This window comes from Hylobates moloch, unplaced genomic scaffold (genome assembly GCF_009828535.3).
Source record: "Hylobates moloch isolate HMO894 unplaced genomic scaffold, HMol_V3 SCAFFOLD_2, whole genome shotgun sequence".
Taxonomy (NCBI): Eukaryota; Metazoa; Chordata; class Mammalia; order Primates; family Hylobatidae; genus Hylobates; species Hylobates moloch.
Genome location: NW_026652277.1, coordinates 77,810,015 through 77,836,415, shown reverse-complemented (window position 1 = coordinate 77,836,415; position 26,401 = coordinate 77,810,015). Strand labels below are relative to the sequence as shown.

General features: G+C 39.7%; 1 protein-coding gene across 1 annotated transcript in view; it reads left to right on the top strand.

Annotated features, from left to right (window-relative positions):
• CENPC (centromere protein C) overlaps positions 1-25,255 on the top strand; it is a 100,672-nt gene extending 75,417 nt beyond the window's left edge. The window contains exon 20 of the mRNA XM_058434678.1: positions 15,716-25,255. The gene's annotated coding sequence lies outside the window, so the exon portion shown is untranslated. The remainder of the gene's footprint in view (positions 1-15,715) is intronic.
• Positions 25,256-26,401: the final 1,146 nt, after the last annotated feature.

Below are 26,401 nucleotides of genomic sequence, written 5' to 3'. Positions count from 1 at the left end.
TTCAGTTAGCTACAGCCAGACAAAACTAGTTTTTACCAATCAACCTAGGGATGGGTGAGACGTCACTCAAGAAGGCCACAGATTCCAACAGTTCTTTTCCAAAGCTTTAGCAATATTTTTTCTTTATTTTCTTTTTTCTTTTTGGGGGGCAGAGTTTCACTCTTGTTGCCTGGGCTGGAGTGTGATGGTGTGATCTCGGCTCACTGCAACCTCCACCTCCCGGGTTGAAGCAGTTCTTCTGTGTCAGCCTCCTGAGTAGCTGGGATTACAGGTGCTCACCATCACGCCTGGCTAATTTTTGTATTTTTAGTAGAGACAGATTTTCACCATGTTGGCCAGGCCTGTCTCGAATTCCTGACCTCAGCCTCCCAAAGTGTTGGGATTACAGCTGTGAGCCACTGTGCCCAGCTTAAGTGTAGCCTTTCTATGTCTAAACTGAAAGCCCATATGGTTCAGCAAAGGCTCTCCATTCTGCTTGGTCAGAGCCACGTCTGATTTTTGCCACCTCTGTACTCTGTTCAGCTCATAGGCTACTGTCATGTCTCAGAATTTTGCTCTGCACATTTGCAGCCTACTGTTCAGCCAACTGTTCAGCCAACTTCTAGGGCTGTAATGGCTGATACAGTAGTCACAAGTTGTAGCTATTTAAAATATTGTTTCTTACTTGCATTTGCCACATTTTAAGTGCTTAGTAGCACATGGTACTGGTGGCTACCACATTAGATGTCACAGATACAAGTTGCAGAAAGTTCTGTTCTTGGGCACCTCTTGCAGATTTCTGGAGCTCTTTTTCAGTGGAGTTTCCACTTCTGTACCCTGCATCACAATTCAGTCTTCATAACAGTCCTAAATTGTGGTCTTTCTCTGCCCATTAAGACCACTGTTCTTTTTGAGCTCAACTCTCTGTGTCCAGTTTTGGAGAGTGCCCCCAGGTGTAAAATTGGGTGACTATGGAGTTAATCTCACGTCTTTAAAGAATCACAGTCCTGCCTACTTTGTCCAGCAGCCCTCATGCTCATGAAGAGTCTTAAAGAAAGAGACTTCTACCCGGGCGCTGTGGCTCACGCCTGTAATCCCAACACTTTGGGAGGCCAAGTCGGGTGGATCATGAAGTCAGGAGTTCGAGACCAGCCTGGCTAACATGGTGAAACCCCGTCTCTACTAAAATACAAAAGTTAGCCGGGCATGATGGCGGGTGCCTGTAATCCCAGCTACTCAGAGGCTGAGGCGGGAGAATTGCTTGAACCTGGGAGATGACGGTTGCAGTGAGCCAAGATCACGCAACTACACTCCAGGCTGGGCAGCTGAGCAAGACTCTGACTCAAAAAAAGAAAACAAAATAATCACCGTCCTTCACTTTTGTCCAATGTCTGCATAGAGTTACCTTTTTTTTCTATTTTAAAGTTTGTTTGAAGAGGACAAATTTGATACCCATTAATCCGTCGTGGGCGTCACCCACGAGAGTTTTTTTAATGATTTTTCTAATTTTTATTGTTGGATAGGATTCCACAGTTTGTTGTTCATTTATTTACCACATGGATGCATGTGTCTTTAATTTCTTCCAATGGTTACTTACATCTATGTAACTACAATGCAGAAAACAGGAATTTGGCAAGGATACAATGCATGTGTATAGTTCTATTTCATCATGCGTGTGAATTTATGTAACTACTGCAATCAACATAGAACTGTTTCATCATCACTATTTGTTCTTCGTCTCTGTAATATTGTCACTTATATATTGTTGTAGCAGTGGAATAATATAGTGTATGACCTTTGGTTTTTCTCACTCAGCATAAAGCCTTTAAGATCATCCAAGCAGTTGTACCTATCAATAGCTCATTTCTTTTTTATTGCTAAGTGGTATTCTCTAGTATGGATGACTGTGCCACAAATAAAGATGAAGTGAACACTTCCTACAGGTTTTTGTGTAAATTTAAGTTTTTGTTTCTCCGGAGTAATGCCCATATGGGAAGCATACATTTAATTTTTTTAGGAAACTGCTTAACTGTTTTCCAGATTGGCTGTACCATTTTACATTCCCACAAATCAATTTATGAGACACAGTGGTCTCATAAACCCCTTATCTGTGGTTTCACTTTCCTTGAATGCAGTTAACCCACAGTTAACAGTGGTCCAAAAATGTTAAATGGAAAATTCCAGAAATAATCCATAAGTTTCAAATTGTGTGCTGTTCCAAATAGCATAATGAAATCCCATGCCCTCCCGCCTGGGACGTGAATCCTCCTTTTGTCCAACATATTTATACTATAGACTACCTGCCCGTTAGTCATTAATATTTTCTGCTCTTGACTTTCAATCATTGATACCACCATGGTTCTATGATCCAGGATCACCTGAAGCAGTTGATCCTCCTGACAATAGTAGCCTAACACTACGTCACAACGCCTGTGTCATTCACCTCACTTCATCCCATCAGCATAGGCCTTTTATCACATCATCACAAAAAGACGGATAAGTGCAGTACAAGAAAGTATTTTGAGAGAGAGACCATATTCACAAAACTTTCATTACAGCACATTATAATTTTTCTGTTTCATTGTTAACTCATACTTTGTCTAATTTATAAATTAAACCATTATATGTATGCATACAAAAAATCTAAAGATACCTATGTCTATATCTATAGATATATATAGGGTTCAGTACTGTCTGTGGTTTCAGGCATCCACTGGGGGTCTTGGGAACCTAACCCCCAAGGCAGACTGCTGTATCTAGTTTCTTTGCCCCCTCACCAAACATTTGGTATTGTTACTTTTTTTTTAGCTGTTCTAATAAGTGAATAAGGATATTGTCTCTTGAACTTAATTTGCATTTCTCTCATGACTAGTGATGTTAAGCATCTTTTCATATGTTTATTTACTATCCATATATCCTCTTCAGTGAAATGCCTTTTCATGTCTTTTGATCATTTTTTATTTGGATTTTTTAATGTTGAATTTTGGAAGTTTTAAAAATATATTTTTGATATGAGTCATTTGTTGGACATATGGTTTGCAAATATTTTCTCCTGGTCTGTGGCTTGTCTTCATCATTATAACAAGGCCCTTTGAAGAGCAAAGCTTTTAATTTTGATGAAGTCTGACTTATTGATTTTTATTCTTTTATAGATCATACTGTATCTTGCAAACTCTTCAATCTCTAGATCCAAATTTTTTTTTTCTGTTTCCTTCTATAAGTTTATAGCTTTGCATTTTACGTTTCAGTTTTGTAATCCATTTTGAATTAAATGCTTTTTCATAAGGTGAGAGGGTTAGGTCAAAATTCATTTTTTGGCTGTGGATGCCTGATTCTACCCGCAGCAATTGTTGAAAGGGCTATCTTTCTTCCATTGAATTGCTTTTGCACCTTTGTCAAAAATCAGTTGAGCGTATTTGTGTGGATCTATTCTGAGTTCTGTATCTATTTTTTTTAATATGATAGAAGTTTATTACCCTATTGAAACAGTTCAGAGTTGTATAGTCAAAGGCCGAAATAGGGTGGCTCTGCTATCCTTGGTGTGTGGCTTAAAAATTTTTTTTAATTTTATTTCAGTGGCTTTTGGGGTACAAATGGTTTTTGGTTACATGGATGAATTACATAGTGATGAAGTCTGAGATTTTAGTGTACCTGCCACTCAAGTTGTGTACATTGTACCCAATATGTAGTTTTTATCCCTCACTCCCTTTTCATCTTCCCCCTTCTGAGTCTCCAAAGTCCATTATACCACTCTGTATGCCTTTGCATATTCATAGCTTAGCTCCCTCTCACTTAGCTCATGACTGAGAACATAGGGTATTTGGTTTTCCATTCCTGAGTTACCTCACTTGGAATAATGGCCTCCAGCTGTATTCACGTTGCTGCAAAATAATATTTTTTTAAAAATTAAATTTTATTTTAGATCCAGGGGGTACATGTACAGGTTTGTTACTTGAGTATATTGCAGCCAGGTAGGGAGCACAGTTAGGTCGTGAGCACATCCAGGGTAGTGAGCACAGGTAGTGAGCACCCAATAGTCAGTTTTTCAACCCTTGCCTGTATCTATCCCAAGGAAAAGAAGTAGATAGATACTCTGCCCTCTGACTTTCCCTCAGTTCCACTGCCAGGCCATCAGGAATGCGATCCACCTCCTAGTCATACTCCTGACCCAGTGTTCCGGCTATTCAGATCAGACAGGTACCTCTTCATCTGCAGGAACGCTGGTGTTCCAAGTAGAGAGGGAGTGTGACTCTACCCCACATGCAAGCCTGAACCTGGAGGGCACTCTTCTTGTGGGGATGCAGCCTGACGTGTTCCAGAAAGGCTATCTAAAGGTGCACCCACGTGAAGCTCCCAGGGGAGAAGCCCCAGCTCTGTCTGCAGTGGTAGATTAAGGGGGAAAAGAAGTCTCTTTTTTTTTTCGAGATGGAGCCTTGCTCTGTTGCCCAGGCTAGAGTATAGTGGCGTGATCTTGGCTCATTGCATCCTCTGCGTCCTGGGTTCAAGCAATTCTCCTGCCTCAGCCTTCCGAGTAGCTGAGATTACAGGTGCCCGCTACCATGCCCAGCTAATTTTTGTATTTTTAGTAGAGACGGGGTTTCATCATATTAGCCAGGCTGGTCTTGAATTCCTGACCTCATGATCTGCCCGACTCAGCCTCCCAAAGTGCTGGGATTACAGGCGTGAGCCACTGCACTCGGCTAGAAGTCTCTTTCTTTAAGACCCTTCATGAGCATCAGGGCTGCCTGACAAAGTAGAGCTACAGACTTTCCACGCTAAGCCCAGCACTGCACCTGTGCCTCTGCTGAAAGAAACTTCCCACAAACGAAGGTTCTGGAACTCAAGGCCTGCCATCTGGATTCTTTTGTCATATGGGATGCTCCCTTGATATGGTATACTCCCCCTTCCTTCAGTAGTGGGAGTCCCTGAGAGCCAGACCACTGTGAATGCTCTGCTGGGGCTAGCCACCCAGTGGGGCTGCCACTTTCTAGGCTGGTGCAGGGGAATGTCTGCAAGGAATCCAGTGATGTGAGCTGTCCTCAAATTTTCCAGCAGTGGCTACCAGGGTCAGCTCTGGTGGGGGTGGCAGGGGAGTGACATAGACTCTGAGACTCCTTGGTAATAAATAGCCTTAGTGTGTTTGCTTTCTCAGATGCCAGTTGCAGTAGTTACGAACTGGTCACATGGACAGACTCAGGACCTCCTACTTAGCCAGGGTGGTACAGGCAATGGTGATAGCTGAAGTCACACACAGGTTTTTCCCTTCCTTGGCACTGTGTTATTCTACCTAGATATGCTGTAATGGACTGTGTTGGTTGGCCTCCAGCTAGGAGGTGGTGCTTGCCAAAGAGTGCCAGCTGCAGTGGTACTGGTGAGATTTGTGCTTGCTTTATGTTACCCAGGGAAGGTACTCTGGTGTCTCAGGCAATGGGCAGTGCCATAGTGCTCCCAAAAGTTTCTATTGTTTGTGTTAAGCTACCAGGGCAGGTAGAGGGGCAAAGCCAAGTGGAGGCTCGGTCAGGTAAGTGTGCACTCTGACTTTCTGTGTGTAGGGCAAGCAGTGGTCCCAGGAGCGGTCAGCGGGCACTTTTCTGGCCGCCGGGGTAATGTTACAGGTAGGAGTACAGCTGCCTCTGTTGCACAGTAGAGTTCACATAGGGAATGGGGAGTAGCAGGTGGTAGTAAACCCACCCAGCTCCCATGCACTTGGCAAGGTGGGTATCATACCTGCAGTGTTTCATTAGCAGCAGCTAGCTAGATTCCAGGCAGTCTGTGCTCAGATTCTCTGTTCATCTGTGTCTACCTCTCTGCCAGTACAACACTGTCCTGATTATGTATGACTTGAAATTGGGTATAGTGGCCCACCCATTTTGTTTTCTCTCAGAATTGTTTTAGGTATTCTGATTCCTTTGCCTTTTCATGTAAATTTGGATAATTTTGTCATTATGTACAAAGAATCCTTCTGTGATTTTGATGAGTTATGTTAAACTTGTATATCATTTTGGGGAAAAGTTGACATTTTTGCTATCTTGAAGTCTTCTAATCCATGAACTTGATATGATGGTATGTTTCTCCATTTATTTAGATCTTTGATATATTTCATTAGTATTGTGTATTTTCAGTATAAAAGTCGTGTACATGTATTGTTAGATTTAGATATAAATATTTTTTGAGGAATTGTAAATGGTAATTTTTCTATAGTATGTGTTCTGTGATTTATTTCTTCAGCATTTTACCTTTCCTAGTCTTTTAAGATTTTACATTAAAAAGTATCTTATCTCTCTGATATCAGAATATATTCTACTGATTTTTACATGTAACTTGCATGATATGCACTAGATTAAATTAAAATAGCTTCAGGAAGTTCTGAGATTGTAAATTGAAGCTTCAGAGAAGGAATAAAAGTAGTAGTCTGGAAACAGCTTTATTAAAGGAAATCAGAAACTTTATAACAAGGTCAGGGTAGGCAACATTTTCCTGTAAAGAGGCTAGAAGGTAAATAAATATCTTAGGTTTTGTGGAACACACAGAGTGTCTTGCATATTTTAAAAATAGGCTTTATTTATTAGAGAAGGTTTATGTTCACAGCAAAATGGAGCAGAGAGTACTGAGAGCTCCTGTACACTGCTTGCCCCTGCACATGCACCTCTCCTGCTATCGACACCATGAACCACAGTGGCTCATCTGTTACAGTTGATGAACCTACATTGACACATCATTATTACCCACAGTTTATAGTTTACATTAGGGTTTTCAGTTGGTGTTGGGTATTCTGTGGGTTTTGATAAATGTATAATGACATGTATCCATTATTATAGTATTGCAGAGAAAAGTTTCACTGCCTTAAAATTCTCTATGCTCCTCTTATTTATACCTCCCATCTCCCTCACCTCTGATCTTTTTAGCCTCCAAGGTTGTGCCTTTTTTAGAATGTCATAGCATTGGATTATACAGCCTCTTTTGTTTGATATTTCTTTGATATTGTATTTTTAGTACAATTTTTAGCTTACACAGGTTAATTGCTAGAGTATATAAATACAATTTTTTTGAGATGGGGTCTTGCTATACTGCCAAGGCTAGAGTGCAGTGGCTATTCACAGGTGTGACTATAGTGCACAGTAGCCTTGAACTTCTGGTATCCTGTGTCCTGAGTAGCTAGAGCTACATGTGTGCCACCTCACCAGGCTCTCAGTGGAGTTTTGTATGTCAGTTTTTGCGTCCTGAAAACTTGCTAGAGTCACTGCAAGTTCTAGGAAGTTTTTGTTTTTCAAAGATTTGTTTTTAAAGGTTTTCTACTTAGACCACCATGTCATCTGCAAACAGAGCCAATTTTCTTTCTGTCCTATCTGAATGCTTTTCACTATTAGAACGTCCAGTTTTATGTTGAATAACAGTGGTGAAAATAGACGTCTTTACCCTTTATGCTAATTATAGGGGGAAAACATCTAGTCTTCACCTGATGTTAGCCACAGGTTTTTTTTTTAGATGTTCTTTGTCAAGTTGAGGACTAATTTTTTAAATAACAAGTGAGTGTTGAATCTTGTTGAATGCTTTTTTTGCATCTGTGGATATGATCATGTGGTTTTTCTTATGTGTATAGATATGTTTGTAATATTTTCTTGTTTTTTTTTGTTGTTGTTTTCTGCAGAGTCTATAGTGATATTCTCTGTTTTGTTGTTGGTATTGGTAATTGGTGCCTTCTCTCATCTTTGCCAGTTTTGCTAGAGACTTGTCAATATTAAAGACCCAGCTTATTATTGTTCAGTGATTTTCTCCTGTCTTTTGTTTTCAGTTTCATTGATTTCTGCTCTTGTTTCTTCCATTTTCTGGTATTTTTGAGTTTATTTTGGTCTTCTTTTTCTAAGTTATTGAGGTAGCAGCTTAGACTATTGACTTGAGACTCTTACTCTTTTTTAATGTATGCATTTAGTACTATAAATTTCCCTCTCAGCACTGCTTTATATGTGTCTCAAATTTTTATGTTGTATTTTCATTTTCATTCAGCTCAATGTATATATCTTTTACTTCCCTTGAGATTTCTTCAACCAAGGATTCTATAGTAGTGCATTGTTTAGTTTCCAAGATTTAAAAAAAAAAGTTTTTCTGTTACGTTTTATTACTGTTTTCTAGTTTGATCCTACTGTATTCAGAGAATACAATGTATGATAGTAATTATTTTAAATGTGCTGAGGTTTGTTTTATGACCCAAGATATTGCCTGTTTTTGTGTATGTTTGTGGGTACTTGAAGAAAATGTGTATTCTGCTTTTATTGTGTGGAATTTGCTAAAAATGTCAAGTAGATCCTGTTTGTTAATGGTGTTGTTGAGTTCACGTATATACTTGCTGATGTTTTTCCTAGTTGTTCTATCAATTATTGAGATTGAGGAGTGTGAAGTCTCCAACAATTGTGGATTCGTCTATTTCTCCTTTCAGTTCTATCATTGCTTGCTTCACGTATTTTACAGTTCATTTGTTTGGTACATACATGCTTGGGATTGCCCTGTCTTCTTGGCTCCTTTTTTATTATGTTCTTTATTAAGGTGAGGAAATTTCCCACTATTACTAGTGTATCAAGAGTTTCTTGCAGAAGGAGCAGGATTTAGATACTTTTTTTAAGTTTCTATCATATAATGTTTACATTATATAATCTCCATCTTTGTTGCTGGTAATTTTCTTTGAAGTCTGCTTTATCTCATACTAATATAACCACCCTTTCTTTCTTTTAATTAATATATGAATGATATCTTTTCCCGTTCTTTGTCTTTCAGTTTACCCACATTGGTATATTTGAAGGTAATTTCTTATAGACAGTATATTGTTGGATCTGAGTGGTTTTTTAAAATAAATTGTTTTTAATTTTAATAGAGATAGGGTCTTGCTTTGTTACCCAGGCTTGTTTTGAACTCCTGGACTCAAGTGATCTGCTTACCTCAGCCTTTCAAAGTCCGGGAATTATAAGCGTGAGACACTGTGCCCAGTTGGTTGTTTTTGTTTTATTTTAATACACCTCACCAAATCTTTGTCATTTAATTGGGAAATTTAGACTGCTGACTTCTAATGCATTTATTCATATGGAAAGGCTATTGTCTGCTATTTTGATTTTTCAGTTTGTTCCCTGTTTTTTGTTTCATCTTTTTTCACCCTTCTAGTGGCTTGCTTAACATTTTGTAGAATTAATTTATCTGTAGCATTTTTAGTTTATCTGCTTATATAGTATTTTAATACCTAGAATAAAGTATTTATTATACATACATACACGAGTTACCACTTTACATATTTGCGTATAGAAATCTTAGCATCATCTACATCCCTTTGCCTGCCTTTATATATAACTGATTTTTAAATATTTCTTCTATATAAATTGAGAACCATAGCAGTATTAGAATTTTTGCTCTAAATCATAGTTTATAAAAGGCAAGTGGAAAAACAAAATCTGTTGTATTTACCCATATACTTACTCACTTTGTAGTTCTTTGTTCTTCTTGATGTTTCAAAATTTTTTTTTTTTATTTCAAGAATTTTATTAGCCTTTCTTTTATTGATAGGTCTGCTGGTGACAAATTTTTTTTTCATCTGAGAATGTCTTTATTTCCCTTCATTTTTGAAAGATATTGCACTAGAGATAGAATTCTAAGTTAACAGTTCTTTTCTATCAGTTATTTAAAAATGCTGGGACACTTCATTCTGGCTTCCATCATTCCTGATGAGAAATGCACTGCCATTTGAATATTTCCCCTGGACTTGAGACATTTCTCTCTTGTGCCTCTCAAGATTTTTAATTTGTCTTTGGTTTTCAGAAGTTTTTTTATAATTGTCTTGATGTGAACTTTTTGGGTTTATCCTGTTTGGTGTTTGTTCAGCTTCTTGAGTTTGTAGGTTTATGTATCTTGCTAAGTTTGGGAATATTTTAGCCATTATTTCATCAAATACTTTTCAAGCCCACTCTCTTTCTTTTCTCCCTCTAGGATCTGATGACACAAATGTTAGATTTTTTTGTTGTTAAATTCCCATAGATTACTGAGATGCTGTATTTATTTTCAGTCTGTTTTCCGTCTGTTGTTCATATTGAGTAATTTCTTTTTTTTTTTTTTGAGATGGAGTCTTGCTCTGTTGCCAGGCTGGAGCACAGTGGCAGGATCTCGGGTCACTTCAGCCTCCGCCTCGGCAGGGTCTCGGCTCACTTCAACCTCTGCCTCCCAGGTTCCGGCGATTCTCTGCCTCAGCCTCCCAAGTAGCTGGGAGTAGGTGGGACTGCAGGCACGTGCCACCACACCCAGCTAATTTTTGTATTTTTAATAGAGACAGGGTTTCACCATATTGGCAGGATGGTCTCCATCTCTTGACCTTGTGATCCGCCTGCCTCGGCCTCCCAAAGTGCTGGGATTACAGGCATGAGCCACCGTGCCTGGCATATTGAGTAATTTCTATTGTTCTGTATTCAGGTTCACTATTTTCTTCCTCTGTTCCTTCCATTCTACTGTTGAGTCCATTAATTGATTGGGACATTGTATTTTTCAGTTGCTGAAACTTTCTAATTTTTGTTTCGACTCATTTTGTAATTGTTCCTCATAACATTTTTATGATGGTTACTTTAAAATATTTCTTAGATTCTATAATCTATATCATCCTGACATTGGCGTCTTTTGGTTGGGACATTGCATTTTTCACTTGCTGAAACTTTCTATTTTTTGTTTCAATTCAATTTGTAATTGTTCCTTGGAACATTTTTATGATGATTACTTTAAAATATTTGTTAGATTCTATAATCTGTATCTTCCTGACATTGGCGTCTGTTGATTATCTTTTCTCATTCAATTTTAGACTTTTCTGTTTCTTGGTATGAGGAGTGATTTTCATTTGAATCCTGAACATTTTGGATATTTTGTTATTACATTTGGATTTTATTTCAGTCTGTTTAGCAGTACTCTGACACCTCTTCGTACATACCCGACATTGTGCAGTCAGGGAAAGGGGTTGCTTCCTTCGTGCTACAAGATGGGAATGGATACCCAGGCTGTCTGCTCAGCCTCCATTTACCCTTTAGGTGTAAGAGGGCTGCCTTATTATTGCTAGATGGGTTTCAGAATTCAGGCTCCCAGTTAGGCCTCCACTACTAACTACCCAGAGGCACAGGGGTGCCTTGTTAGTATTCTCCATGTGGCTTGTAGGGTGATAAAAGCCCTTTCTGTCCACTTAGCCTTCACTGAAGTCACCACAGCATAAAGGGGAAGAGGTGTCTCACTACTTCCTGGTTATGAGTGGAAGTTAGGTTTCTCCACCTGATCTCCCCCTTGCCCCTCCCACCCCCGGCAATGAAGGAAAAGGAGGGCACTCTTTCTGCTGGGCTTAAAATCATGAATCATGAATCCCAGTTCAACCTTGCCCAACATCACCCTGGAGGGTAAGAGGAGTGTCTTGTTACAGCTGGCTAAGGTGGAAGTCTAGACTCAACATTGTATGATGGGAATGGGGATAGAGCTGTGTGTTTTCTCTATGCTGTTTGACTCGAGTTGAGCAGTTCTGCCACTTTCCTGATCCTGTGGCTAGAAAGAGCAGGCTGTTTTGGAACTTTTTAAAAAATGTGGGCCTGTTGCTGTGTCTAGTACCTGGAAATTTGAAACCTGCTTCTGTAGTGCCAAGTTTAGGATAAATGAGGCAAAACAGAAAATCTGAAACTCACTGTCATATCATTCCTCAGATCCCAAGGTTCCTGGTTCTTCTGTCTTTCCACTTTTCAGAGTCTTTTCATGTTTTATATATACGGTGCAGAATCTTAGCTGTACTTAGTGGAGGGAATAGGGAAAAGTATGTCTACTTCATTTTTTCTGGAAGCCATAGAATGGCCTTTTTTTAAAAATAGATTTTATATTTTATAACAGTTTTAGATTTCCATAAAAATTGAGCAAATAGCACAGAAAGTTCTCATATATCTCTCCTCCCACCCCACATACAGTTTCCTTTATTTTAACATCTTACATTAGTGTGGTATATTTGATAATGAACCATTACTGATATATTAACTGAAGTCTGCAGTTTATATTAAGGTCGACCTGAATCTATAGATGAATTTGAGAAGAATGTACATCTTAACTATCTTAAATCTTCTAATCCATCAACATGGAATAGCTCTCCACTTATTTATATCTCCTTTAATTTCTTAAATTAGAGTTTTGTTGTTTTCTGCATAGATACTATCTAATTTTTGTTAAATTCATACCTAAGTTTTTCTTTTGGTGTGAATGTAAATAGTATTGTGTTTTTAGTTTCAAATTTCAGTTATTCATGCTGTTATTGATAAAGGAAATCAGTTGACTTTTGCATATTAAGCTTGTATCTTGCAACCTTTCTATGTTAGGGCCCACCAGAGAAATAGAACCAACAAGGAGTGTGTGTGTGTTTGTCTGTGTGTGTGTGTGTGTGTGTGTGTGTGTGTGTGTGTGTGTATAGAGAGAGAGAGAGAGAGAGAGAGAGATTTATTATAAGGGATTGATTCATGCGATTGTGGAGGCTGGCAAGTCCCATTATCTACACAGTGAATTGGCAAACTAGAGACCTAGGAGATGGTGGTGTTCCAGTCCAAAGGGTGGCAGGGGTGAGTCCCAGGAAGAGCCAATGGTTTAGTTTGAGTCTGAAGCCAAGAAAAAAGCTGATGTTCCAGTTCAGAGGCCATCAGGGTGAAATAATTCTCTTACTTGGTGGTTAGTCATTTTGTTTTATTCAAATCTTCAACTGATTTGAATGAGGCCCTCCCACACTGGGGAGGGGAATCTGCTTTACTCAGTTTACTGATTTAAATGTTAATCTCATCCAAAAACAGCCTCACAGAAACACTCAGAATAATTTTTGGCCAAATGTCTTGGCACTCTGTGGCCCAGTCAAGTTGATGCATAAAATTAAGCTCCCACTTACTATAATTGTTTCTTAGTTCCAGAAGTTTTTTATTTTGGGGGACTTTCTTCATAGCGAAGTCATGTCATCTATGAACAAAGATAGTTTTGTTTCTTCCTTTCCAATTTGTATAACTCTTATTTCCTTTTCTTGCTGTATTGCATTAGCTAGAACTTCCAGTAGGATGTTGAATTGGAGTGGTGAAAGGGAACATCATTGCCTTCTTCATCTTAGGGGGACATGTCTTTTTAAAAGCGGTTTTTATTTACTACGTTTTTTCTGAACACCAGTGGAAATGTCTTTTTAAAAGTATGATGTTATTTTAGTTTTTTTTTTGTAGTTCAAATTAAAGTTTCTCTAGGAAATCTAAATAGAGTTTATGTTTTGTAGCTCTAAATTGTAACCCCCTGTTATTATACTGAAGCGCTATTTTGGTGGTGGTAAGGTGTGGAAAAGGAAAACAATCTTATGATTAACTCTCAGTTTAATAGTGGGCCTTAGTTGCTGGGATGAGATCTTTTTGTTTTGTTTTCTTTGTTTGTTCATTTGTTTACACATGGGATTTCGCTCTGTCACCCAGGCTGGAGTGCAATGGTCCTGTTACTGGAAAGGGGTCCCAATCCAGACCCCAAGAGCAGGTTCTTGGACCTCACCACAAGAAGGAATTTAGGGTGGGTCCATAGAGTAAAGCAAAAGCAAGTTTATTAGGAAAGTAAAGGAATAAAGAATGGTTACTCCATAGACAGAGGAGTAGCATGGGCCACTCAGCTGAGTACACGTATAGTTATTTCTTAATTATATGCTAAACAAGGGGCGGATTCTTCATGAGTTTTCTGGGAAGGGGGTGGGCAATTCCTGGAACTGAGGATTCCTTTCCCTTTTAGATATATAAGGTAACTTCCTCATGTTGCCATGGCATTTGTAAACTGTCCTGGTGCTGGTGGGAGCATCTCTTAACATGCTAATGCATTATAACAATTAGCATATAATGAGCCGTGAGGGCAACCAGTTGCTATCTTGGATTTGGTGGCTTTTGGCCAGCTTCTTTAAAGCATCCTGTTTTATCAGCAAGGCCTTTATGATCTATAAAGAGGTCTTTTGCCAACCTCGTATCTCATCCTGGGAATGCAGCCCAGTAGGTCTCAGCCTTATTTTTCCTAGCCCCTATTCAAGGCGGAGTTATTCTAGTTCCAGTACCTCTCACAGTGCCACCATAGTTCACTGTATAACCTCTAACTCCTGGGCTCAAGTGATCCTTCTACCTCAGCCTACTGAATAGCTAGGATTACAGTTGCATGCCACTATGCCTGGCTTATTTTGAGTCTTTCCCAGTCTCTCTTTTTTTTTTTCTCCTCTTACGTGAGACAGAAACTTGAAGTCCGTCTACTTTTTATATACTATTTTTTCTTGGAAAACACATTCATGAACATTTAATTTGATTAAGATATATTTTTAGGTTAAAGATTTTTAAGTAATGAGTTATAGCCCAATTTGTTTATAAATCATATTTATTTGCCAGTTTGTTTCATAATTCTGAAGTTTAATCTTTCCTATGTAATTTTCTAATTTAATCCTAATTTCTAAAAATTTTGTGTCCAAGATGTTTCTTCTGGAAAATAAGTAGCAAGTAGTCTATAAAGTTTTTGGCCTTTTTTCAAAGAAGCACTGATTTTGACATGTACTCTCGGATGCTTTTCTGGTGTTTTTCTGGCATTTCAGTCACTTTTCTGGTGTTTTTGCTTTATGCTTTTTGCTTTCCCCAATATCTATGCGTTAAAGTGGGTGTAGGTGCGAATGTATGGTTTTGTGTTCCTTTTCTAGTGTAGGCATTTTATAATGCTAGTATACAAAAAGGTATTTTTATTAAAACCTTAATATTAGTAGCAAACTGTTCCAGTTATCTATTACTGCGTAAAAGAAACAGCCATTTTCCCGACATAGTGGCTTACATCTGTAATCCCAGCAGTTTGGGAGGCCAAGGTGGGAGGATTGCTTGAGCCCAGGAGTTCAAGACCAGCCTGGGCAACAAAGTGAGACCCCTCAACAGGAAGAGCCGCAGACAAAACCCCTCAGACACCCAGTTAAAGAAGGAAGGGGTTTATTCCTCCAGGAGCATCAGCAAGACTCCTGTCTCAAATGCTGAGCTCCCTGAGTGCACAATTCCTGTCCCTTTTAAGGGCTCACAACTCTAAGGGAGTCAATCTTCAGTTACCAGGCCTGGAATGCAGCGCCAGACTGTCTGGAATCTATTAACATAACAAGTTAGGTTAGATCTTCAGCTACTGGGCTTGGAATGCAACGCTGGGCTTGGAATGCAGTGCTGGGCTGTCTGACTGATTTTATGTCTTGTCTTTTCTTTAACTCCTGCTTTTTCTTTGAGGCAGAAATTGGGCATAGGGCAATATGGGGGGTGGTCTCCTTCCTTAAACATAGTGAGATCTTTAAAAAAAATAAAATAAAATAAATTTTAAAAACCAGCAGCCGGTTTTATTATGTTAACAGTCTCTGTGAGTCCACGATCATTGAGGCCTCAGCTGTGAAGATTCAAATGCTGGGAACTGTTATCATCTAAAGCTTTATTCACTAATGTGTCTGGTGGTTGATCATGACTCTCTTCTGGGATCTCAGCTGAACTGACATCTAGAACAACTGATCATGGACTTTCCACATGGCCTGGCCTTCCTTGCACCGTGGAAGCCTTTTTGTACTCAGACTGCTGAAATCGTGGACCAGAGTAGTAAAAGTGAGTTAGGGAGATAACCAGATGGAAGCTATCTCACTTTCTATAACATAGTAAGGTCATATGGAATCATTTTTGCTATTACAACAATTTTGCCTAAATTCAAGGGAAGAGAACGTGACCACCTGAGGGGTTCTTCCTGCCTGCTGCACAAAGAAAGACCATGGCATGCAGTAAAGAAAGAATTTAGTAGACCAAGGCAGGCCACTCCACGTGGGAAATGGAGTTAGTACCCAAATCATCTTCACCGAAAGCTCACAGGTAAGGGGTTTTTCAAAGTCCATTTGGGGCAAAGGCTGGGTGTGGGTAGGATTGCTGCTGATTGGTTAGGGTGGAGTTAAGATCCTAAGGAGTCCAAGGTGCCCTCGAATTTAATTGCTTCTGGGTGGGGCCACAGGAGTGGGATTGGTGGGTCCAGGTGGAGCTATGGGTGTCGGACGTGCAAAAAATTCTGAAAAGATACTTCGAAAGGTTAATCTATAATACTGATGTTATTTGCAGGAACAGCTGGCAGTCATTTGTGTCTATACCTTAGCAGAATTTGGATTCCTCTCCTTTCCCAGACTGATGGCCTTTCATTAGCTTTAGAAAGGCTGAGTTTTGAGGAGGGACTCTCATTATTTAAGCTATCTTCTAAAGTTAGCTTGGCATAAGCCCAGGAATAATTAAGGCAGCTTGAAAGCTAAAGGCAAGAAGAGGGTGGGCTAGATCAGATCTCTTTCACTGTCATAATTTTCTCACTAACAATTTTGCAAAGGTGGTTTCAAGAGCAGACACCCCTACCCTCAATTGGAGGTATGTCAAAGACATTGTAAGAAAAATTGATAGGGTAGGTTTTTAACCATCTTTGGAAAATAGAGTCTGCCCCACTTACTTTTTCTTTTTTTCATTTTTAGAGACAGGGTTTCACTCTGTCACCCAGGATGGAGTGCTGTGGCTCAATCTCAGCTCACTGCAACCTCCACCTCCCGGGTTCAAGTGATTTTCCCTTCAGCCTCCCAAGTAGCTGGGACAACAGGCGCATGCCACCACAACTGGCTAATTTTTGTATTTTTTGGTAGACATGGGGTTTCACCATGTTTGCCAGGCTTCTCTCAAACTCCTGACCCCAAGTGATCTGCCCACCTTGGTCTCTCAAAGTGCTGGGATTACAGGTGTGAGCCACTGCACCTAGCCATGTCCCATTTACTTTTAAGGAACATTTACTGTGTGCCAGTGATATGACTTGGCTTTGTGTCCTCATCCAAATCTCATCTTGAATCGTAATTGAGATTATTAAAATTCTGTTATAATGGGAGTCCCTCCCATCACAGGCCTGGGTGCCCAGGTATTGAGGAAGGGACCTGGTGGGAGGTGGTTGGATCATGGGGGCAGTTTCCCTCATGCTGTTTTCATGATAGTGAGTGAGTTCTCACAAGATCTGATGGTTTTATAAGGGGCTCTTCTCCCTTCACTCTGTCTGTCTCTCTTGCCACCTTGTGAAGAAGGTACTTCTCCTTTGACTTCTGCCATGATTTTGTTTCCTGAGGCCGCCCCAGCCATGGATAACTGTGAGTCAATTAAACCTCTTTCCTTTATGAGTTACCCAGAACTGAGTTAATTAAACCTCTTCCCTTTATGAGTTACCCAGAACTGAGTTAATTAAACCTCTTCCCTTTATGAGTTACCCAGCCTTGGGTATTTCTTTATACAGTGTGAAAACAAACTAATACAGGAAATTGGTACCAAAGAGAGTGGGGCACTGCTATAATAATAACCTAAAAATGTGAAAGTGACTTTGGAACTGGGTAACATGCAGAGGTTGGAATAGTTTGGAGGGCTCTGAAGAAGACAGGAAGATGTGGGAAAATTTGGAACTTCCTAGAGACTTGCTGAATGGTTCTGACCCAAATACTGATAGTGATATGGACGATGAAGTCCAGGCTAAGATGGTCTCAGATGGAGATGAGGAATTTATTGGGAACTGAAATAAGGTTACTCATTCTATGCTTTAACAAAGAGACTGGAAGCATTTTACCCCTGCCCTAGAGATCTGTGGAACTTAGAACTTGAGAGAGATAATTTAGGGTATCTGGCAGAATAAATTTCCAAGCAGCAAAGTGTTAAGAGGTGATAGTGTAAAAGTTTGGAAAATTTGCAGCCTGATCATGAGGTAGAAAAGACAAACCCATTTTTGGGGGAAAAATTCAAGCTGGCTCCAGAAATTTGGATATGTGAAGAGGAGCTGAATGTTAGTCACCAAGACAATGGGGCCGATTTATCCAGGGCATGTCAGAGATCTTCATGGCAGCCCCTCCTATGGCAGGCCCAGAGGCCTGAGAGGTAAAAATGGTTTCCTGAGCAGAACCCAAGGCCCTGCTACTTTGTGCAGCCTCAGCACTTGGTGCCCTGCATCCAGCTGCTCCAGCTCTAGCCAGGGCTAAACCAGGGCCAAGATGCAGTTCAGGCCATTGCTTCAGAGGGTGCAGGCCTCAAGCCTTGACAGCTTCCACAGGGTGTTGGGCCTCCAGGTGTACAGAATTCAAGAATTATGGTTTGGGAACCTCTACCTGGATTTCAGAGGATGTATAGAAATACCTGGATGTCCAGACAGAAGTCTGCTGCAGGAGCGGAACCCTCATGGAGAACCTCTGCTAGTGCAGGGTGGAAGGGAAATTTGGGGTTGGAGCCCCCCCAAAGAGTCCCTACTGGGACACTGCCCTGTGCAGCTCTGAGAAGAGGGCCACTGTCCTCTAGACCCCAGAATGGTAGATCCACCCACAGCTTGCACTATGTTCCTGGAAAAGCTGCAGGCACTCAACGCCAGCCCTTGAAGAAGCTGCCCAAGGCCATGGGAGTCCACGCTTTGCATCAGCATGCCCTGGATATAAGACATGGAATGAAAGGAGATTATTTTGGAACTTTAAGATTTAATGACTGCTCTGCTGGATTTAGGGCTTGCATGGGGGCTGTAGCCCCTTTGTTTTGGCCAATTTCTTTTATTTGGAATGGGAACATTTACCCAATGCCTGTACTCTATTGTATCTTGGAAGTAACTAACTTGCATTTGATTTTACAGGCTCATAGATGGAAGGGACTTGCCTTGTCTCATATGAGACTTTGGATTTGGACTTTTGGGTTAGGGCTGGAATGAGTTAAGACTTTGGGGGACTTTTGGGAAGGCATGATTGGTTTTGAAATGTGAAAGGGACATGAGATTTAGGAGAGGCCAGGAGTGGAATGATATGGTTTGGTTCTGTGTCCCTACCCAAATCTCATCTTGAATTGTAATCCCCAGGTATTGAGGGAGGGACATGGTGGAAGGTAATTGGATCATGGGGGCAGTTTTCTCCATGCTGGTCTCATGATAGTGAGTGAGTTCTCATGAGATCTGATGGTTTAATAAGGGGCTCTTCTCCCTTCACTCTGTCTGTCTCTCCTGCTGCCTTGTGAAGAAGTTACTTACTTCTCCTTCACCTTCCCCCATGATGGTAAGTTTCTTGAGGCCTCCTCAGCCGTGCAGAACTGTGAATCAATTAAACTTCTTTCCTTTATAAATTACCCAGTCTTGGGTATTTCTTTATAGCAGTATGAAAATGGACTAATACGGCCAGGAATCCTAAGTATGTTATAAGACTTTACTCATTTAATTGTACCTTTACTCTGTTAGATGGCTTCTGTTCCTCTTCAGCACTTTAGGAAAAAGAAAGATAAAGCAACATGTCAAGAATTCACAACTATGAAGTGATAGAAGTAAGATTTTAAACAGACACTACTCTCAACCACCACTGCCTTTCATTGCTTCACTGAAATCAAACACTTGCTGCAAGTGCTGTGTGGATTTCAATTTATGTAGCTGAGCACTGCAATCAGCACTACACTTTGTGTATTACTTAAGGAATTTTTAGAGTAATTAGACTACATAACTTTTGTCTTATGCGTGGGTTTTTGTACCTAACCCCACAGAAAGATGCAATGCCATGCGATTCTTTTTTTTTTTTTTTTGAGACAGAGTCTCGCTCTAATGCCCAGGCTGGAGTGCAGTGGTTCAATCTCAGCTTACTGCAACCTCTGCTCCCCAGGCTCAAACAATTCTCTTGCCTCAGCCTCTCGAGTAGCTGGGATTACAGGAGTGCACCACCACACCCAACTCATTTTTGTATTTTTTAGTAGAAGTGGGGTTTCACCATGTTGGCCAGGCTGCTCTCAAACTCCTGACCTCAAGTGATCTGCCTGCCTCGGCCTCCCAAATTGCTGGGATTACAGGTGTGAGTCACCGTGCCCAGCCGCCACTTGGTTCTTTCACTTCATTTTCACTTTCATTTTTTTTTCTATTTTAATTGAATCAGTCTGTGAAAGGCAGTACTGCTGGTGCCATGCTTAACTTGAGAATATTTGATACTGGTTTTATGTGTAATAGATTGTAAACAATTTCTTGTGTTAATAGGTATCATGGGTGTGTGTGAATGAACCATCTCTTCTGTGAATATTCAACTTTGTTGAACCTTGATCAATTTATATCCTACTGTAAATAGTACAATTAGAAGTGGAACCTCATGAGTAAGTGTTATAAAGCATGCTCTGTAAACACATAAATTTATCAAGTATTGCTTAGAAAGCATCTATTGTTCATTCATTCTATCACTATAAAAGAAGAGTAGCTTGCCTATGGCTGGAGGGATCATTAATTTTCCTGAGACATAATTTGTCAAGCAGCACAGGTTATGTCAACTGAGATTATTTAGTCTCTTTTTCCCCTTTAATTCAGAAAGGAAACAGGATAAAGGTGTTATAATGTAAACTAGAAAGAGAATATTTGGAGGAAACTCGCATACTCAGGAGTACACAGAGTTGACAACTTATCTCTCTGCAAATGCCTTTCTGGTCCGGATGGGGTGTAGAACATTGGCACACAGTTCAGGCAGACAAGTGAGATGTCTGGATAAAGGAAAAAGGGGATTTGCTATGTAACAAGTACATATCTTTAGGGTTTTTAAAACATGCAAAGTAACTACATGTGAAACTCAAAATATCTTTCCTTGATATTTGCTGTGTATGTCAGGCATTATTTTTCCATATATGTATATACCATATATGTATATATGATACATATTTATATTTTTATGATAACACAGTAAATAGAGTTGTTGGGTTTCTTTGCTGTTGTTAAACAAATTCTCATAAAGCAGAAGTGGAATTGATTAGAAGGTTAGTGGATAGATAATAGTATTTGGATAGAGTTGGTGAACTAAGCTCGATAAAGGATAATGCCTGTCTATACATGGAGCTAAAGAGTAAAATCTCTGCCACTACTGATGCTTCTGCCACCCCTCCCACCCCCGCCACTGCCTCTATTGTCACTGTTGCTGTTTCATTGATCTTACCTTCGGGTCCCTCACATCTTTTTATCCAATGCCCAAAACTGTGAAGACCACACCCAGTGGCAGAGGGACTACAGTCATTTGGGCTTTTGGGAATCATGGGACTAGTCAGGCTGCTAAAGCTCAAATATATGTGTACTACACTCATGCTTTTGGCTGCCAAATAGCCATGTACATCTATCTTCCCAAATGTAAACTCCTAAAATTATTCCAATCAATGTAAATATTCATAATAATATAAACACACCCTTCCTGTCTAAAAGAGGGCAATCTAATTAGGTGATCTCAGTTCTTCTTTCAGTGCTATTACAACCCTATGTCAATATTCTTCAATGCAAGGATTGAGTGGTAATGTTCATTACCAACAGGGCACCAAATTTATTAGTTGTGCTGCAAAAGAGTGCAAAGAGAGAGGATGTAGTTAAGATAAAATCAGTGTATGATATATCAGTGAAGACATTCTACTATACTTGCTTCTGCAACTGGAGGTAAGGATATAACTTGTGATTTGACTTTCTTCTTCACCAGCCATTCCATGTTCCCTTTGTCTTCAAGCAGTCTGTCAGAAGGTCAGAGTTCTTTGTTTAGTGTAAGGAGTCAAACTTTCATGTAAGAAGAATGTAAACCCTTTGTGTTACAGCCTCATAGAAATTCAGATAGTTTTCCATTAACTTTTTAATATTAAAGTTGTATATATTTAAGATGTTCAACATGATGTTTTGAAATACATATATAGTAGTCCCCCCTTATCTTCGGTTTCACTTTACACAGTTTCAGTTACCCACAGTCTAAAAACATCAAGTGGAAAATTCCAGAAATAATACTTAAGTTTTAAATCGCATTCTGTTCTGGTAGCATAAAATTTTGTGCTGTCCCTCTCTGTCTTGCCCAGGAGCTGAATTGTCCCTTTGTCCAGCACGTCTTTGTTGTAAATGCTATCCACCTGTGTGGCATTTAATAGTTGTCTTCATTAGCAGATTGAAAAGACATGTTGTGTATAGTGCTTGGCACTATCTAATGGACCAGGCTCCCACTGGGGGTCTTGGAACATATCCCTCAAGGATAAGGGGGTGCCATTGTACATCGTTAAAAGATTACTACAGTCAAGCCGATTAACATATCCGTCATCATATATAGTTACTTTTTTTGTATGCATGGTAAGAGTACCTAGAATCTACCTTCTTAGCAGATTTCCAGTTATACAACATAATTTTATTAACTTTTTTGAAATATATTTTTATTTTAGAGCAGTATTAGATTTACAGAAATTTTGTGAAGATGGTACAGAGGTTTCCATATACCTCACACTGAATTTTCCTTATAATATTGGTATATTTGTTTCAATTTATAAACTGGTATTGATGCAGTATTATTAATGCACATTCAAACTTTACTCAGATTTCCTTAGTTTTTATTTAATGTCTTTTTTGTTCTGAGATCTATCCAAGATACCACGTTATAATTATTCTACTTCCTTAGGTTCCCCATGGCAGTGATATTTTCTCATATATATAGTTTTTGATATACTTGACAGTTTTGAGGAGTACTGGTGAGGAATTTTGTAGAATGATTTTTCACTGGAATTTGCTAATATTTTTCTCATTATTATCCTGGAGTTATGAGATTTTTAGGAAGAAGATCACAGAAGTGAAGTGCCATTTTCATCACATCATTTTAAGGGTACAAATTATCAACATGATTTGTGATTACTGATGTTGACCTTGGTCACCTGACTGAGGTAGTGTTTGCCATGTTTCTCTAAGGTAAAGTTAACCTTTTCCCTCCTCCTTTCTATACTGTAGTCCTTGAAAGGAAATCACTGTGCAGCCCATATGTAATGAGGCGGGAGTTATGCTTTACCTCCTTGAGACTGGAACATTTATTTATTTTATTTTATTTTACTTTAAGTTCTGGGATACATGTGCAGAACATGCAGGTTTGTTACATAGGTATACCTGTGCCATGGTGGTTTGCTGCACCTATCAACCCATCATCTAGGTTTTAAGCCCCGCATGCATTAGTTATTTGTCCTAATGCTCTCCCTCCCCTTGCCCCCCACCCCCCAACAGGCCGCAGTGTGTAATGTGAGAGTGGGACATTTATATAAATTATTTGGAATTCTTCTGTAAGGGAGATTTATCCTTCCTCCCATGTTTGCTTACTTCTTCAATTATTTATTTATTCAGTATGAACTCTTGGATGTTTGTTTTATACTTTGAGTTATAACCCAGTAGTACTTTATTTTCTTGCTCAAATTGTTCTAGCTTTGGCTGTTGGGAGCTCCTCAGGTGGTTCCTGTGTTCCTTTGACATATTCCTATTATTGTGACACGTTTACCTGCTTGCTTGTTTTTTAGCACTTCTTACTTTCTGGCACTTCGAGATGCCCAAGGCTCATTGTCTATATTTTTTGGTCCCAGTCCTAGAATTAGCCATTTCTCCAAGAAGCTCTGGTTCCTCTTGTTGGAGAATGGTATTAGAAGACAAAATCTGTGTGCTAGATATACTCTGGGCATTTTGCTTCTAGGCTCCCTCAGCTTATAAAACAAAGTAATATATCTGGGTATACTAATCTGAATACATACACATATTATAACATCTCTATATGTAATCAACTCTAAACTGAGCTAAAACATGAATTACTACTAATGTCTCTAATCCATTCTCATATGGACCATTCTAGCCTCCTCACCTTGCTAACCTGTAAATTCCCACTCCAACTGTAAGAAACCTGGCTCCCACTATCCATCATTGATTTATTTATTTGTTCTATTCCAGTATGCTTGTGCAGTCATGTGCTGCATTTTGGTCAATGATGAACCACACAGGCAACAGTGGTCCTGTAAGTTTATGATGGAGCTGAAAAATTCCTGCTGCCTGCTGATGTTGTAGCCATTATAATGTGGCTTGATGCATTACTTGTGTTTGTGATGATGCTGGTGTAAACAAACCTACTGCTCTGCCAGGTGTATAATATTATAGCACATACAATTATGCACAGTACATACTTGAAAGGTGACTATGTTACTAGTTTGTGTATTTATTATACTGTACTTTTTATCACCGTATGACAGCATACTCCTTCTACTTATTAAAAAAAAAAGTTAATTGTAAAACAGCCTAAGGCAGAGCCTTCAGGAATTATTCAAGATGAAGGCATTTGTATTAGTCTGTTCTTGCACTCCAATAAAAAAATGCCCAAGGCTGGGTAATTTATAAAGAAAAGGGGTTTAATTTCACAGTTTCACAGGCTGTACAGGAAGCATGATGGCTTCTTGGGGGGCTTCAGGAAACTTTCAATCATGGCAGAAGGTGAAGGGGAAGCAGGCATGTCTTACGTGGCCAAAGCAGGAGGAAGAGAAGGGAGTGAAAGGTGCTACATACTTTTAAACAACCAGATCTTGTGGGAACTCACTATTGCAACTTCATCTCCAAGGGGGATGCTGTTAAACCATGAGAAACAACCTCTGTGATCCAATCACTTCCCATCAGGCCCCACCTCCAACATTGAGGATTGCAATTCGACATGAGATTTGAGCAGGAACACAGACCCAAATCGTGCCATGTGTCCTTGCCCAAATCTCATGGTAGAATTGTAATCCTCAGTGTTTGAGGTGGGGCCTGGTGGGAGCTCATTGGATCATGGGGGCAGATTTTGCCCTTACTGTTCTTGTGATAATGAGTGAGTTCTCACGACATGTGGTTGTTTAAAAGCCTCCCCCATCCACCTCCTTTCCTCCTGCTCTAGCCATGTAAGAAATGTCTGCTTCCTCTTCACCTCTGCCATGATAGGGAGTTTCCTGAGGCCTCCTCAGAAGCCAGCGGGCTTCTTGTCCAGGCTGCAGAACTGTGAGCCAGTAAAAACTCTTTTCTTTATAAATTACCAAGTCTTGGGTATTACTTTATAGCAGTGCAAGAACAAACTAATATAGAAAATTGCTACCTAGTTGTGGGTCATCACTATAAAGATACCTGAAAACACGTGGAAGAACTTTGGAAGTGGGTGGCGGGCAGCAGTTGGAAGAGTGTGTAAAGCTCACAAGACAGGAAGATGAGGGAAAGTTTGGAACTTCCTAGAGACTTGATAAATTGTTGTGCCCAAAATGCTGATAGTGATATAGACAATAAAGTTCAGGCTGCGGAGTCTCAGATAGAGATGAAAAACTTACTGCGAACTGGAGCAAAGATCACTTTAGTTATGCATTAGCAAAGAGGTTAGAGGCATTGTGCCCCGTTCTAGTAATCTGTGAAACTTTGAACTTGAGAGCAATGATTTAGGGTATTTGGTGGAAGAAATTTCTAAGCAGCAAAGCATTCAAGATGTAGCCTGGCTGCTTCTAACACCCTATGCAAAACTGGCACTTATATTTAAAAGGGAAGCAAAGTGCAAAAGTTTGGAAAAGTTGCAGCCTGGCCATGTGGTAGAAAAGAACAATGCATTTTCTGGGGAGGAATTCAAGCCAGCTGCCAAAATTTGTATAATTAAAAGGAAGGCAAGTAATAATAGCCAAGACGATAAGAAAAAGGCCCTGAAGGCATTTCAGAGAACTTCCTGGCAGCCCGCCTGTATCAGTTCATTCTCACACTGCTACAAAGAACTACTTGAGACTGGATAATTTATGAAGAAAAGAGGTTTATATTGACTCACAGTTCTACAGGCTGAAAAAGAACCATGGCTGGCAGGCCTCAGGAAATGTACAATCATGGCAGAAGGGCAAAGGGAAAGCAAGCATGTCTTCACATGGTGGCAGGAGAAAGAGAAAGTGAAGGGGGAAGTGGCATCCACTTTTAAACCATCAGTTCTTGTGAGAGCTCACTATCATTAGAACAGCAAGCAGGGAGTCTGCCCCATGATTCAACCACCTCCCACCAGGCCCGTTCCCCAACATTGGGAATTACAGCATTGCCGATGTTTGGCCAGGCCCAGTGGCTCATGCCTGTTATCTCAGCACTGTGGGAGGCTGAAGCGAGAGGATCACTTGAAGCCAGGAGTTTGAGACTGGCCTGAGCAACATAGCAAGGCCCCATCTCTATTAAAAGGAAAAAAAGAAGAAGAAGGCATTTTTATTATAGGAGATGACAGCTTCATGAGTGTTATAGCCCTTGAAGACCCTTCAGTGGGACAAAATATGGAGGTGGAAGACAGTGATATTGATGATGCTGACCCTGTGTAGGCCTAGACTAATGTGTGTGTTTGTGTCTTCATTTTTAATAAAAAGGTTTAAAAGGTAAAAAGAAATTAATAGATAAAAGCTTATAGAATCAGGATATAATGAAATAATTTTTATAGTGTTACTATGTGTTTGTGTTTTAAGTGTTACACAAAAGTGTCAACATTTTTTTAAAAATTTTTTTAAAAATTAAAATTTTTTTTAAATTAAAAAGTATATAAAGTAAAAATGTTGCAATAAGCTAAGGTTAATTTTATTATTGA